Source organism: Hemitrygon akajei, unplaced genomic scaffold (assembly GCF_048418815.1).
Source record: "Hemitrygon akajei unplaced genomic scaffold, sHemAka1.3 Scf000057, whole genome shotgun sequence".
In the NCBI taxonomy this organism is placed as follows: Eukaryota; Metazoa; Chordata; class Chondrichthyes; order Myliobatiformes; family Dasyatidae; genus Hemitrygon; species Hemitrygon akajei.
Window position 1 is genome coordinate 5,381,839 of NW_027331943.1, and position 14,742 is coordinate 5,396,580.

The window sequence follows — 14,742 nt, forward strand, 5'->3', positions numbered from 1 at the left end:
TCTACTCAGACGACGGCAAAAGGGTTTGTCCCACCTTCCTTTAATTTGCTCTTACTAATCAATCCCAAATGCCGATTGGCCACTAGTTGATTGGTCACCGATTGCTCTATTGCACTGCTGTGAGCTGCCCCTCGGACAATGAGCCTTATTGAAGTCCCCTCCTCTCCAGATTTCCGATGTCCTGGTTGGCCACTAGTCAAAGCTACCGGACTTACCTCTCAGTGATGGCCATGGCAATGACAGCAACATGACACTGGCAACCGAGTACATTGTCTCGGACAAGACACCTGCCAAATCTAATGCCACTCCCCTTCGCACTACATATGGACTGCCGTCTATGTATGCATATTGACCTGTTGTCCGCACATGTTCATTGATCTCTTTCCCTCTCTGCAATGTGAATACTCCAGTTAAAGCCATCTCCTGCGTGTGTGCTTCTATTTGATATGTAGTTACACAGACACAATGCAGGCTGACATTTGACTACAGAAGTGATGACCATAAGTTTCTCTATTCCTCCAACCCTGAGACAATTTTAGATCTAGATTCTTTGTTGTCCTCACAGTTCCAGTCCAAGAAACACATTTGTGTCTTTCATATTTTGCAAGGGACATGTAAGAAACGGCAAGAAAAAAATACACAGATATAACTGCTACTAAAAATTTTATTGGTGGCTTATTATACAAATGCCCCAAGTGAACATGCTGTACCTATCTGCACGCAATGCAACAAGGACTGCTCACTTGGAATAACTTTACAATTGACTTAAATTGTTGTGCGCCTATCAATATTGTAATGTCATTATGGGTGCAGTAAGAATTAGGTTGAGTGATGACACCTGACAGCTTTACAAACATTTGTGGAATGTAGAAAGGCACCAACCCTATGAATTAATGTATCCTCCAATATAATTTAGGAATTAACCTTCTTACATTGCATAAACAGCTGATTAACACATGTTTACAAACTGCATTACATTCCAACAGTTGCTACATTCTCTCATGACTCATGCGGTCCTTTTCGTGGATGCAGACTTCTGGGCAGCATGAGCACAATTCAGATTAGCATCATGCACCGCATCCCACATCAGTAGCAGTTTGAAAGGCTGAAAACGGTGCACTAGCAGTAACTCACGGTAATAGCAATGTTTGAAAGAGTCCTCTTGGGTTGAAGGAACACTGATACCAGCTGCCCTGAATCCACTATGGGAGCGTGGGGCTAGTCCAGCCTTGGCCAGGCACATCCCCAAAAATACATCATCAATGGGGTATAGTTCAAGGTCTTGGGCTATGTGGTAAATGATATGAGCTGTATACACAGACATAAGTATGCCCCCTCCATTAACGTATGGTGGGTAAGACTTGATAGTGGTCACTATTTCTGGCACATAATACTTGCTCGACTTCTGGCGTTTGGGCCCAGACCCATAAATGAGACGGCCCACAAACAGGTGTTGGTGAACCTTCATGCCTAGCAAGTAATCAACCATGTTATCGGTGTTGGCAAAGACATCTTCATCTCCATTGAAGATGAATTTAGCACTGGGGCAAAATTCACCGATCCACTGCAGCAACTTGTATTGTTTGAGGGTGAGGTTGAAAAAGGTATCCAAGAAATCCCATTGTAGGACATCTCTGTGTTCTCTGTTTTCCATTGCTAACAGCTGATTCAATTTCCTACTTTCTTTTTGGTCAGGAGAGACACCAGAGATAAAGACTCTCTTAATTAGGACCCCATTGAATTCGCGTTCTTTGCCCCAGGTCTTCCTTACCACTTCCCGCCGATCCTGGTTGAAAGGGTGAGATTTGATCACCAGGAGCAGGAAGACATTCTGAGATCCTTCTCGACCACCACATTTGTCTGGGACATTTTGAATCATGTTAAATTCTCGACAGTGTTTATACATCAAGAAGTTTTTTATGTGCTCTTTCTCTTGATGAAATGAGGACAGGTGCAGCAATGTCCTGTTCGCGTGGCACTTTGGCTTGAGCACTGATTTAGTTGCATCAGCAGTAACAACCTTGGGCAGATCTTTGCGATGAACAGTTTCTGCAACAACATCAGTCTCTCGACGTTTGTCATTATTCCAGAACATGAAGAACAATCCCAGAGTAATCAAAACACCCAGCACTACTTTCACATAGAATTGCTGATGTCTTCTCATCTTTCACCTGAAATAGAGAAAAAATATGGATTAATTCAAAGAAAACTTTACATTTACATGATGCTTGAGAAGAATGAGAAGTTTAAACTGTAATGAGGTTCACTAATGCTTTGTAATATTAACCTCAAAATGGTGGTGAGGTAAGGAATAGGCAAGGCCCTACAGAAAGTTTAATTGACCTGAAGCATTCCATCCCAGCAGAAAAACAAATCTACCTATAGGATACCATCTGTCATTAAACTGAAAATCGTATAGTTTCTTTCGGTGCATTAAAGATATATTATTCCAAAGGCTTTATTCCACCTCGCTTCACAGCTTTCATCACTCCTCTCGGGGCTTAAACTGAGCTGGGCCAGACATAGAGCAATATAGCACAATGCAGGCATTTTGGCCCATGATGTTGCACCAACCTTTTAATCTGCTCCAAGATCAATGTACCCCTACTCTCTCAAATAGCTCTCCATTTTTTTATTTCATCCATGTGTCTATCTGGAAGCCTCTTAAATCTCAGTAATGCATCGACCCTTATCACCACCCAGGCTGTGCATTCCATACACCCACCATTTTCTTTTAAAAATTACTACTTCTGACAATCCCCTAAACTTTTCTCTAATCACCTTAACATTATGCCCCATCTTATTAGTCATTTCTGCTCTGGGAAAATGTTGCTGGCTGTCCACTCTATCTATGCATCTTATCAACTTATACGCCTCTATCAAATCACATCTCCTCCCCCTTTGCTCTAAAGAGGAAGGCCCCATCTCGGTCAACATTCAGTTTAAGTTCACAGGTTATTGATACTATGGAAGATGATCTATTATTGACCATTGATTAGTAACTGAATATATGGCAGTGCAGGGAAGGTAACGTGTTAGTACAGCTACTGAAAGCATCTGATTTTCAGGGCATTTCAACCTGGTCTATGTATGCCTACAATAGGAGAAACAAAGAGAAGTATACTCAAGGACCTTGGCTTTTTGCTTCTATTTTAACCAGAGAAGTGTATTCAAAGTTAAATTAGCAGTGGCCCACCCACCCTGCCATCCATTGGTCAAACCACTTTATGAAAGGCTACAACTAAGGCATAACTAGTCCCAATGGCAAGGCTGATTCCACCCAGACATTCAGTAGTAAGCAATTGTGACAAGACAGCGAAGCCATCGCAGGCCCATATCTATTGAAGGAAAACGGCACCAGCATCACCTATGGCAGGAATTTACGCTTCATGAAGAGCAGTGAACCTTGTAATCCAGGAGCCCAGAGAAAGCACAAGTAACTGATAGCAGAACAAGGCAGATAGATAGCATGATCCACAATGTGTATGAGTAAAACCTTGGATGCCAGGAGCCGTGGAAAGACACCAGTGACTGATAGCAGAACGATGTGTACAAGTAAAACTATTTGCACAGGGATGCGACTTGTGTCACTTTAGAATTATGGAATCCTAGAGTAATGCGATCTAAACAAGCCCTTCGGCTCAACTGGTCCATACCAACCACAGCATCCTCCCTGCTAGTCCCAGTTGTCTAGTTTGGCCCATAACTCTCCAAGCCTCTCCCTTCCATGTACCCGTCCAAATGCCTGTTAAATGTGGCAGTGGAACCCACTTCAACCACTTCCTCTGGTAGCTTCTTCCAGGTATTCACAATCCTCTGTGTACTGAAGTTAACCCATTGATCTCTTTTCAATTTTTTCCCTCCTCTCTTCTATCTGTGACCTCTCATTTTGGACTCTCCAACTCTCCAATAATGACAATCCACCTTATCAATACCCCTTATGATTTTAGACTTCTGAGGTCACCTCTCATTCTCCAAGGAATAAAGGTCCAGCATGGCTAACCTCTGTGTAATCCATGCCCTGTAGTCCAAAGAAACATCCTCCTAAATCTCTTCTGCACCCTCTCCAACTTGGCAGTGTCTTTCCTATAACAGGGTAACCAAAATTGTAGATAATATTCCAAAAGTGGTCTCAACAACAAATTATGTAACTGCAAATAATTCGCCGCTCCTGAACTGTACACCATAACTGATGAAGGCTAGCATGCTAAACGAGTTTTTTCACCATCCTGCCTTTCAGTGAACTGACTTGTCAGCGCCTTGCCATTCATTGTACAAGTTCTACTTCATTTGAATGTCCATCACCTCACAAATAACCATATAACAATTACAGCACGGAAACAGGCCATCTCAGCCCTTCTAGTCCGTGTCGAATGCTTACTCTCACGTAGTCCCACCGACCTGCTCTCAGCCCAGAACCCTCCATTCCTTTCCTCTCCATATACCTATCCAATTTTTTAAAAATAACAATATCGAACCTGCCTCTACCACTTCTACTGGAACCTTGTTCCACACAGCTACTACTCTCCGAGTAAAGAAGTTCCCCTTCGTGTTACCCCTAAACTTTTACTCTCTGTCTCTCAACTCATGTCCTGTTGTTTGAATCTCCCCTACTCTCAATGGAAAAAAGCCTATCCCCGTCAACTCTATCTATCCCCCTCATAATTTTAAATACCTCTATCAAGTCCCCCCTCAACCTTCTACGCTCCAAAGAATAAAGATCTAACTTGTTCAACCTTTCTCTGTTACTTAGGTGCTGAAACCCAGGTAACATTCTAGTAAATCTTCTCTGTACTCTCTCTATTTTGTTGACCTCTTTCCTATAAATCGGCGACCAGAACTGTACGCAATACTCCAAATTTGGCCTCAGCAATGCCTTGTACAATTTTAACATTACACCCCAAGTCGTATACTCAATGTCCTTATTTATAAAAGCCAGCATACCAAAAGCTTTCTTCACCACCCTATCCACGAGATTCCACCTTCAGGGAACTATGTACCATTATTCCCAGATCACTCTGTTCTACTGCATTCCTCAATGCCCTACCATTTAACATGATTGTCTTATTATGAATAGTTCTACCAAAATGTAGCCCCTCACACTTATCAGCATTAAACTCCATCTGCCATCTTTCAGTCTACTCTTCTAAATGGCCTAAATCTCTCTGTAAGCTTTGAAAACCTGCTTCATTATCCACAACGACACCTATCTTAGTATCATCAGCATACTTATTATTCCAATTTACCACCCCATCATCCAGAACATTAATGTATATGACAAACAACACTGGTCCCAGTACAGATCCCTGAGGCGCACCACTAGTCACCGGCTTCCAACGTGACAAACAGTTATCCACCACTACTCTCTGGCATCTCCCATCCAGCCACTGTCGAATCAATTTTACTACTTCAATATTAATACCTAACAGTTGAACCTTCCTAACTAACCAACCGTGTGGAACCTTGGCAAAGGCCTTACTGAACTCCATATAGACAACATCCATTGCTTTACCTTCGTCAACTTTCCTGGTAACCTCTTCAAAAATTCAATAAGATCTGTCAAACATGACCTTCTTCGCACAAATCCATGTTAACTGTTCTATCTAGATAATTATATATACCATCTCTAAGAATACTTTCCATTAATTTACCCACCACTGACGTCAAACTGACTGGCCTATAATTGCTCGGTTTACCCTTAGAACTCTTTTTAAACAATGAAACCACATGAGCAATACGCCAATCCTCCGGCACAACCCCCTTTTCTAATGACATTTGAAATATTTCTGTCAGAGCCCCTGCTATTTCTACGCTAACTTCCCTCAAGGTCCTAGCAGATATCCTGTCAGGTCCCGGAGACTTATCCACTTTTATATTCCTTAATAGTGCCAGTACTTCTTCTTCTTTAAACAGCTAAGGTATTTGTAAAGTAAAGGAGATAGCGGGGTAACACACCGACGGGAGTAACTTAAATAGACCGTTTAGTCAGGAAAGTCATCTGATTGATAAGGTTATTTATTTCCAGTAAGTGAGCACTAATCTGATGGTGAAATATGTTGTATTCTTTTGGACGTGGTTATCTCCAGTTTGCAATCTCCACATAGTTGTTGCCCTTCAGTGTAATGGTCCAATTGTGGACAAATATTTAAGATTGCAGTATGAAGTTGTCTCTGAGATCAGTGCTGTTCCAGGTTGCCGGGGCACAGTTAAATCTGGCGAAAGGGAATGTCCAGTGTTCAAAAGAAAAGATTATTTCAAAATCATAACTTTTCACCAGAGTTCAGAAGTCCCATCCTGACTGCGTCTTTCCTACAAGCCCACAGCGATTTCTGCCCTCAGCTGTCACTGAAGTAAATTGGTCCCAAAGTAAAGAATAATTTCATGCGATGACACCACCCGATCTGAACCAGGATGCGGGTCGCGGTTGCTCCCTGGAGCAGATCGATTTGTCGTGAGATACTGTATGTAATCTTTGTCACCGTCTACTGAGGTGCAAAATTAAGCCTGGATCGAACAGCACATCAGAACCATTGGCTCGAAGGAGTTTTTGTGTCGTTTAGTTCTTGCGCTGTGGAGCAGGGTGTGGAGTTACGTGCTGATGAGTGTGACGTGCAGGCTTATGTGTGTGTTGTCAACTGAACATTACTCTGATTGTGTTCACTTACTGTTTGGTCCCACGGAACTCCGGTGCTCGGATTCGCTGGTAACAGAATCAGGAGCTCAGCACAGAGTAAACACAGAGACTGTAGTGGGTGGGCAACGTTACGATGAGTTAATACGCCCACTTGTGACGGCAGGTTTTCTAGTGTTTCTTATTATGGTCCGGTCCGGAGCCCCTATTCCGGGTCTTGATCTGGTCCGCGGACTCCTGACTCCGGGTCTTGTAGCCGTCCCTCCTTTCACCCTTGAGCTAATTAGTCACACCTGTGGATCATTCTGGCTTGTTTGGACTCAAGGAGGCGCACCTGTTGCCCATCGGCTGGTAGGTGGATATAAGGGGCTCTGAGACTGAGTCTAGTTGGGGGTCGTCCTGATCTGAATCTGATTTGTTCTGCTTCCCTGGTAGGTGCTCGTCCCGCGGTTCCGTTCGGTTTGCCTTGCTCGCGCTGTCCGACTGTCCATCCCGTTTTGACCTCCTCGTCCTGTGTTGCGCTGGTCGCCCTGTTTTCCCTGTGCAGACCCGTGCGTCATGTTTGTCCTGCTGGTGCTGTTCGCCTGGTCTTCGTTCCTGTTCGCCCCGGCTTGGTGTACCCATCGCTAATCAACTAGTTCTATGAGTCAGTTTCGGAGTCACCCTGGACTTAGTCCCCTTCCTATCCCTTGCCTCCGTCGGGTAAGCCAGGCCAGATTGCCGTTGCCCGTCGGAGGACTTTGCTTCTTTCTTACCCCTCGCCTCCGTCGGGTAGGTCAGGCCAGATTGCCGTTACCTGGCGGAGGGCTCTGCCACTTTCCTACCCCTCGGTCCCGACGGGTGGTACCCCGCACCTGCCCAGTTTACCGCGTCTTGCCCAGGCCTCTGTGTTCACGCCTGGGAGGCGGCAGTGCCAATGAGTCATCCGGCCCGTCCAAAGGTCTCTGCCCCTTACTTACCCCTCGCCTCCGTCGGGTAGGTCAGGTCAGATTGCCGTTACCTGGCGGAGGACTCTGCCTTGCCATGAACCCCAAGATCCTGCCTTGCCATGAACCCCAAGATCCTGCCTTGCCAGGATCCTCCTGCCTTGCCTGAGCTATCTCTGAACCCCAGGATCACCTTTGAATGCCACGTTCCTCACGCCACGGTCACCCCAACTTGTTCTATCCTTTAGTTGTCCCTGTCCTGCCCCTAGTACTTCAGTGCCTGCGTCCTGCATTTGGGTCCATTCCATGTCCCCTTATGACATTTCTACCATTTCAATACTGTCTTTAACATTGAGTGGCTTTGCGGATCCGTCTGATTTTTTTGCAGGAGTGAGTGTGCTATTTTAGCAAAGACAACAAGTATGTGTCAGTGATATTAAAAATTAAACTTTATGAGTTAAATCTCATTGCTGATAACAAATATCGATGTGCACTGTTATGCTCCTCCGGTACCTAATAATACGGCCACTGATTGTATATCCATGGTCTTCTACTGCCGTTGCTCATTCAGTCCAATGTTCGACATGTTTCGCGTCCAGTGATGCCTCTCTGCACAGTGCAGTAGTTCGTGATTATTTGAGTTACTGTCGTCTTCCTGGCAGATTGAATCAGTCCGCCTTTACCCACCGATCTCTCTCATTACCAAGGCGATTTTTCTCTCTCAGAATTGTCGCTACCTGATTTTTTTCACAGCATCATTCTCCGCAAACTGAGACTGTTGAACGGGACAATCCCAGGAGTTCAGCAGTTCCTGCGATATTCAAACTGTACCGTCTGGCACCGACAAACATTCCACTCTCAAAATCACTGAGATCACATTTCATCTCCATGGTGATGTTTGTTTGGAGACAGAACGTACCCTGTGCTAAGGAACAGGTCACGGAGTGACCCACTGATAATGCTGTGAGTTTAGTTAATGATTATCACCAGGAGCTGACTGAGCATTAACCAGCGTGTGTTCATTACTTACAGAACCCGTAACACAGCCTCACTGGGACAGGGTGGTAACAGAACCTGGAGCCGCGGTACACGGTAAGAAGCAGTATATACTGATATATAAACATCACAAAGGCAGTCAGCCACTTTTATGAACACGAATGGAATTGATAACGTTGATCGACATTAGAACTGTAGCGAATCGCTTTTAAGTGAATTAATAATTCCTTTCGTCTAATTGAATGCATCGACTTCCTGTGTATTTCCCGCGGGAAACCGGGGCAGTTGACAGTGTTATCGGAAACGCCGCACTTTCAACCCGGCTCCGAATCATCAGCAAAGACTCGGGAGCTGCGAGTTCCCCGCACCTCGGAACTGTCCGCGGGCTACTGCTTGCAGTAACAGGAAGACCGATCCGTCCATACTCGGGGCTTTACCGATCCCCGACCGAGGGAACTGAGGATTCGCTTTGTTTATTCCTTCACTGGCGGGATTGATACTATCTGTCCATCCTAAACGGCATTTCGGTTGGTGGACAAAAGTATGGAAACACCCACACTGGAGATTACAGCCGGGCGGGGGGTGGTCGTGGGGGGAGGCGGTGTAAGGAGTTGATGGTTCCATTATATAGTCGGTTGGTGAGATCTGTTGTGGATCACCGTCTGCAGTGTTGTTTCCTTTCTGTCAGATGTGAGTGGGTAGGTGGGAAACCAGAGGAAGGTTTACCAGACAGATATCTGCCCCTGCGAGTTTTTCTATGAGGAATATGTTGTGATCTTGACTTGTGGTGTTACATAAAACAGGGGAGACATGCTTATATACAGTACAGTTTTTTTAAAAAAAATAACAATGCATTGGATTTTATCCGCGGATATTTAATTTCATTGGCATCTTGCATTCACTGTGACCAACCCAGATCAGACTGTGATCTCGGCGCATCAATCCTGCCTCTCACCTGTAACATCTCACTCATTTGTGTATCACTACACTGCAGGATTACAATATTAAATGAAAGACTCTCCTGCTGAATATTGAGGACGGTGATTACCATGACACACTAGACCCGGAGAGGGAGAGAGAAAAACATCTCGGCTGTCTTCAGCTGGCGGTGCTTGGTTTCAGACCCTCACAAAACAGGAACTATTTAGTCCACGTCCCTGTCAAACTCCGCAGCATACTTTATGTCTCATCGAAGTTCCCATTCATTTTACAAAATTTCCGCAGATACAATCAAGTAAATTGTTATAAAAAAAATGTATACAAGCAGGTATACATTCCATCACCAACTACTGCTCTATACATGCTGGAATCTTTCCTGCCACACCCTGGGCTCGTAGCTTGTAACTCTTACCTCACCAGGTGTTGCATTCAACTAAACCTCTGGTAGTTCTACTAACAAAAATAAACAATTCCTGGGAAAACTCAGTGCAGGATAATACTTCACAATGATGTCAAATGTTACAGGAAACTTTACTGATATACTGTACATCATTGAGGTGGGTACACTGGGGCTGGAGAGAGGTTGCACGAGATGTGAGTGAATGAGGAGATGGAACCATGTGGGTGAGGGATCAAGGACAGTCACTGGTGGTCATTCAGCAATACACAGGGACTGAATAAAACGTTAGAAAAAGATTCTAAAATGACAAGCCTAGATCAAACAACAATGACTTTGGCTTAGGCACATTGCCCCTCCCCAAACCTTATCAAAGCGCCATAGAAAGTATCCCATCCGGATACATAACGCCTTCATAAGTCTACCGCTCTACCCTTGAATGCAAGGAACTGCAGGGAAATGTGGGCACAGCTGAGGACATGACAGAAACCAGACTCCCCTCCCTGGACTGTGACTGCACTTCCCATTGCATCAGTAAAGCAGGCAGCATCAAAGATCCTCAAAACCCTCGCTATTCTCTCTTCTCAGCCGGATCGAAGATTTAAAAAAAACATTGAAAACACACAGCACCAGGCTCCAGGAAACCGTCCAGGCTGCTGTTGTAAGCACATTGAATGTTCCCCGGTGATAAGTTGGACTCTTGATCTCCCAGTCTAACTCGATGTTCACTGCCCTCTCTCTGTAACCATAAGGATTTGTAACAATATGTTATCACCTCAATGTGCTGTTGTAATGTGCTGTACAAGTTTGAGAAACTCAGATCACAGGAAAAGGCTTATTTCTTGCATTTATTGGGGTTATAAAACCGGAAACATTGGCTGCGCTTCAGCAAGTCGGAACAGTGGCATGGATTCAACAAAAATAAACACAACGATGGCCACCCAAAACGAGAGGCCGTGAGAGATCTGGATCTCTCTGCCTTGTCTGAACGGGCGAAAGATGTATCTACTCAGACTGATGGAGCAGTGTCCCGAAGGTGCGATTACTCGGTTTAACCTTCTCTGTCTGCAAGAACACAACAGGGGGAAGGGCCGCTTCCCGTGCCCTGGAATAATGTAAAACTATCGATCCAGGTGAAGTTTGGACCCGATGCGGGACTGGGTGACGAAGGTAAAGTTCCCGGGATAAACCTCAATGGATGAGTGCAGTCTCGGTATCACCACCCCATCACGCTCCTAGGACCAGGGCAAGAGGGACTGAGCGGCGGCTCATCTCAGTCGGTATGTTGTGAAGGTCCCACAACACAGACCGACCCCGGCAGGTTCTGTCCAGCAAGCGTAGAGAGGCCGCCAGATCGGGGAAGTTAACTGGGTACATTGCCTTACATCAGACGTCCACACTCGGGACCAGCCTCAGTACTCACCGATGAGAACTTGTTTTCACGCCTGGACAGTCAGCCCTTCCCCGGATTCCCGACTCTGGGGGTAATGGTCGTCTCCTAATCCGGATCCTACAGACAATCCGCCGCCGCCGCCGACCCGCTTCAACACAGAACTGAAGGAAATTCAGGACTGTAATTTATGTCATCAGAGCTGGGGGCGGAGCCTCGGAAACAAGGCAGATCTGCGGTAAAATGGGAGCGGGGAAGGGGCTCACGTGACTTACACATACATGTACGTCCGTGAAATTTCGCAAGATTTTGCAATTTCCGCCGTCAGCTGAGATTCTAACAATAAAACTTTCTTCAGAACATGCGAATATATCACAGATCTTGTAGCTAAGTTTAGATATACAAACATGACAGATTGTACAACAGTCGAGTGAGCACACATCCTTCATGTGTGCCTGAGTTAACTCTCAGCGAGCAAGAAGTAGTTTTTACTGATCTGCATTGAGTGTGACCTCCCGCCGAGGGAACTGCGGATCCGGTTGCGGAGAGAAAAGCGGAGCCATTTGAAGCTTGTTGATTCGTACTGAGCGGATGATGGTGTTAAACGCCGAGTTCCATCGGGAACAGCAGCCTGAGGTGCTCTTGCTGTTTGTGTGGGGTTGTTTCGGTGCCCCCAGGCAGAGTGGAGAGCCGGTGGGAGTGTATCACTGAGGCTGTAATCCCCGGCAAGCAATGATTAAATCCGACCAGTGTCTCTTTTTAGAATCATCGGTACGTCCGTGATTTTCAAATTCCTGCAACCCTTCGATATTTCCAACAACTACTCTATTTGTTCCTGTCTCCTCTACTCAGGTAAATTGTCGGCATGTTTTGTTTCTCTGTTCCTGCTAGTTCTGTTCTCCTCAAATCTGTCTGTCCTGATCCATTCATGATCCCACGTCACAAACCCGCAGAAAGCAAGGGAGCGGATAGCGTGCAACGGGGTGGGGGGGGGGGGGGGGAGATGCGGAAGTCCGCACAGAAAATGCACAGACACCTTTATGACACGTGGGACACGAGGAGCATGTGGCAAGTACACACACCAGAACGGATTACAAGTGGCCTCACACGACAAAAAGTGCTACGCCTCCATTCCTCACAGGCTGAATGCTTCCTGTGCACAATTTAACCAATTGAATGTCGTGCCGCTGAGGAGAAGCCTCCTCTCTTCCAGAGGAACAGACACTCAGTCTGGCCGGAGCCGAGGTGGGGAGGACGCTACCCAGGGGAAACCCACGCAAACCCGCAGAGCCGGACAATTTATCCAGGCAGGTGCAAAGGGGCAATACGTCCCATGTAACAGAGGTCACCGTTCCACCCCAACACTCCCCCCCAGGGTTGTAGAAACATAGAAACACACAAAACCGACAGCAAAATACAGGCCCTTCGGCCCACAAGGCTGTGCCGAACACGTTCCTACCTTAGAATTACATAGGCTTTACCCATAGCCCTCTATATTTCTAAGCTCCCTGTAACCATTCTGGAGTTAAAAGATCCTATCGTTTCCACTTACACCACCGCAGCCGGCAGCCCCTTCCACACACTCACCACTCTCTGTGTAAAGAAACATACCGCTGACATCTCCAAGCACGTCAAAACTATGCCCGCTAGTGCTAGCTATTTTAGCCCTGGGAGAAAAAGCCTCTGCCTATCCACACGATCAGTACCTCTCAATATCGTGTACACTTCTATCACGTCACTTCTCATCCTCCGCTATCCAAACGGTGTACTCAGTCCGCCACTATGCAAACTGCTGTCTGACGTCTGCACTGCCAGATTCAGCTCAAACAACATCATCAGGTTCTGTGATGATATTACAGTGGTCGGTACCATCAGCAACAATGGTGATTCAGCACACGGAGAGGAGGTTGAGAGGATTGTTAAATGGTGCGAGAACAGCAGCACCAGTGTCAGCGTGGAGAAGAGAAAGTGAAGCGATGATGGGGAACCAAGAAGGCAGAGATCGACCACTCTCCATTGATCATCAATAGTTCTGCTCTGGAGAGGGTGAAGAGGACGAAGTTCTTTGATGTGCACATAACAAACGATCTAACCTGGACCCACAACACCTCCGCACTAGTCAGGAAGCCACAGCAGCGTCTACTGGAGCACCATGGAGAGTGTCATGTCCGGCGCCATCTTTGTATGGTACGGAAGCTGCAAGGCATCGAACCACGGGACAATAAAGGGGAGAGTAAAAACCACCGAGAGGAAGATCGGGGTCTCACTCGGTCCTGTTTGTGACACTTTCCGGGAGCGTTGCAGACGAAGGGGCCAAAGCATTGTCGAGAATCCCTACCACCCATCCCATGATCTCTTTGACACACGGCGGTCAGGATGAAGGTGCATGCATATCAGCACTAGGAATGCCGGGTAATAACTTCTTCCCTCGGGTTGCGAGACTAATGAATATCCCGCCACCACTGAGGTCTCGTCACTTGGACAGCGAGCTGTTTGCTAAATGTTTACTGTTTCCCAGTGCGGTGCTTTCCTACACGCACTTTGTATTCCATTAACCTGTTTAGAGTACAATATATTGGTTTGTCTGTTGTGTGTGATAGAGGTATTGTGGTTGCACCGGGGTCATGAGGAAGGTTTTTTCGCTTGTGTGGAGAATTTTGGTCGGGTGGGCTGGATAAATACTTTTGCGGGACTATAGCATCATGCGTCTGTTTTGCGTAATGCCTGGATTACAATAAAATCCTGATGGCGCCCTCTAGCGTCGACAAAACACTACGTCATTCTGCCCTCTGTCCTTCAGCTGTACACCAAGAGGCCACGTGACTTCAGTTTTTTTTTTGCTCCAGCTTGCTCAGAACAATCTGAAATATGGAAATGTTGAAGAAACCATACCCGTTAGAATCAACCATAAGGATTGTAAGTGAGGGCGTTGCTCTCCGGAGGGCTGCTCTCCATGTCACGTCAATAAAGAGTCTCCTAACGAAAACCCGGGTCCCAGTCTTGTGTGGAAAGGAAAATCCCTGACAATCTGGCGGCGGGGATGGGATCCCTGTGTACGGGATCCAGCTGAGCCCCGACAGAGTAATTGGCCCCTCGGACAGGAATCTCATCCCTACCTGTGAGACTTCCCTGAGAGACGGGAATCAAGATCAGGACCAGGGCGATGCGTGAGTAAGGTAGTCCCTGACCGGCCGGTGCCCAGTTCCTGAGATCTGGTAAGAACAAGAACGAAACTGGGAGAGGAGATCAGACCTAATGGACGAAATATTTCTGTTAAATTTAAGGGGAACCTGGTATTCGTATATGTTAATCAGTTGATTACGAAGCACGGTTAGCATAGGAAACAGAACGTAGAATACTAATAACTCGAATAAATGAAGATAGAAATACATATTAAAATGGGAAACCAGGCCAGTAGGTCTTGGTCAAGCAAATTAGGAGAGAAGAAAGGACACCCCCATGA

General features: G+C 46.1%; 1 protein-coding gene, 1 long non-coding RNA gene and 1 pseudogene across 2 annotated transcripts in view; 1 reads left to right on the top strand and 2 right to left on the bottom strand.

Annotated features, from left to right (window-relative positions):
* The window catches only part of LOC140721496 (uncharacterized), a 1,502,390-nt gene that overhangs the window by 875,389 nt on the left and 612,259 nt on the right, over positions 1-14,742 (bottom strand). The window lies entirely within an intron of this gene.
* LOC140721492 (uncharacterized) overlaps positions 1-14,742 on the top strand; it is a 692,273-nt gene that overhangs the window by 163,850 nt on the left and 513,681 nt on the right. The gene's annotated exons all lie outside the window — the stretch shown is intronic.
* LOC140721514 (N-acetyllactosaminide beta-1,3-N-acetylglucosaminyltransferase 3 pseudogene) lies at positions 1,007-11,407 on the bottom strand (annotated as a pseudogene).